Source organism: Mus caroli, unplaced genomic scaffold (genome assembly GCF_978045245.1).
Source record: "Mus caroli unplaced genomic scaffold, Mus_caroli_1 scaffold_8, whole genome shotgun sequence".
NCBI classification, from domain to species: Eukaryota; Metazoa; Chordata; class Mammalia; order Rodentia; family Muridae; genus Mus; species Mus caroli.
The window spans coordinates 140056739-140058675 of NW_028227263.1; the positions used below are offsets into that span (position 1 = coordinate 140056739).

At 39.0% G+C, this 1937-nt stretch overlaps 1 pseudogene; it reads left to right on the forward strand.

Moving 5' to 3' along the window:
• The first annotated feature begins 347 nt into the window (after positions 1 to 347).
• Positions 348 to 1259, forward strand: LOC110288390 (vomeronasal type-1 receptor 4-like; annotated as a pseudogene).
• The last annotated feature ends 678 nt before the right edge of the window (positions 1260 to 1937 follow it).

A 1937-nucleotide genomic window follows, 5' to 3' on the forward strand; every position in this document is an offset into this window, starting at 1 on the left:
TGAATGCTAATGAAGCAAAAATGCATTACTGTCTATAAATGTTCATGTATCAATATGCAGAGACCATAAAATTTATGTCCTGTTGTTGATCAACAGAGATGGAGTTGCATTATATACACATCACCTTCATGAAGGAATTTAAAGTAAACTCAGTGTAAAATTGTCATTCTAGATCAATGTCTACAAATTGTCTTCCAGACATAGCTCCTGCAGTGTCATATAGTTGTTCCATCCTTCTTGGGGAAAAAGACTCCAAATCAGTTCAAAGACATGGACAATTGAGGAGACAATGGAAGACAGGATTGTCAAACTTGATCATTATTCCATTGTCTAATGAAGCCATCTCCATGCTGTCCCATAATAAAACCCTGAAAACCAAGGAGGAAATGGCTCTAAATATATTTTTGCTTTGTCAGGTTGGGGTTGGTACTGTGGCAAACTTCCTTCTGTTCATCCATAATTTCCCTGTAATTTTGACTGTCAACTGACACCCATGCATGTCTTAGTAACAAACTTAGCTGTGGCCAGTGCATTCAATCTCCTCCTCTTGGCAATTCCAAAGAGCAGTACAGTACTTCTTGCATGGAAGGCCCCCAGTGACCTCTCATGTAAACTTTGGTACTTCATTTGCCTGGTGGCTCGAAGCACAAACTTGTCTTCCAGCTGTGTCTTGAGTATCTACCACTTTGTCATACTTCTTCCTGGTAAATGGAACAGAGCCCTGCTCAGAGGAAGAATCCCCAAGATAGTGAGTAATTCTTGTTAGAGTTGCTGGATTTTCAGTGTCTTACATAATGCTTACATTCCAATGGAAGTGAATGATCCACAGAAAACACACAATGACACTGATTTTAAAGACAAATGGTTCTGCTCCACTTCTGGTTTCAGTGTAGGCATGAGCTTCTTGAGGTTTGCCCACGACACAGTATTCATCAGCATCATGATCTAGAACAATATCTCCATGGCGATTCTCCTGAACAGACACCACCACAGAATGCAACACATTCACTCCTCCAATCAGAACCACGGACCCTCTGGTCACCAGAGCAGCCCACACCATCCTGATGCTAGTGGTCACGTTTGTGAGCTTTTATCTTCTAGATTGTTTTTGTACTTTCTTTCACATTTCTTTTGTGGACCCTCGTCTCTTGTTGAGATGTATCAAGGACATTTTAAATGCAAGCTTCCCCACCATTTCTCCCTTCCTGTTGATCTTTAGGGATCCTAATAATCCTTGTTCTCTGCTCTTCAGAAGCTAAGATTACCATCCAAATGACAAACACAAGTGATAGCTTTGCTATCATCCATCAATATTCTGTTCCTCCAAAATATGTTAAGCATCTTCCCTTATGAACCAAGCATGGAAGCTCATGACTGTAATCTCAGCACCATGAAGGTTGAATTGGGTAAATTCCCAGGCAAATTATAGTATCTCATATTATAGCAGGATATAAAGCTGAGCCTGTGAGGCCGAGAACCTGTCTCACAGCTCCCTGCCCCCTGAGAATATAAAAAGGAACAAAGAAAGAAAGCCAATCACCAAAAATTCTAATTAATTTAGGAAATAATTGCGTTATTTTTGATGTGTTAGTGAATAAAATACACTACAATTTTTATCTTTTGTTTCTACCAATGTCCATAAAAATTCTTCTTCTTTTTTTTATTTTTAGATTTATTTATTTATTATATGTAAGTACACTATAGCTGTCTTCAGATAGTCCAGAAGAGGGCATCAGATTTCGTAACAGATGGTTGTGAGCCACCATGTGGTTTCTGGGATTTGAACTTGGGACCTTCAGAAGAGCAGTTAGTGCTCTTAACCACTGAGCCATCTTACCAGCCCACAAAATTATTCTTAGTTGAAGAAATTCTAGAAATGTTACCTCAAATCCATGCGGTTAATATCCCATATGTAATTGTCAATTGGCCAACATTAA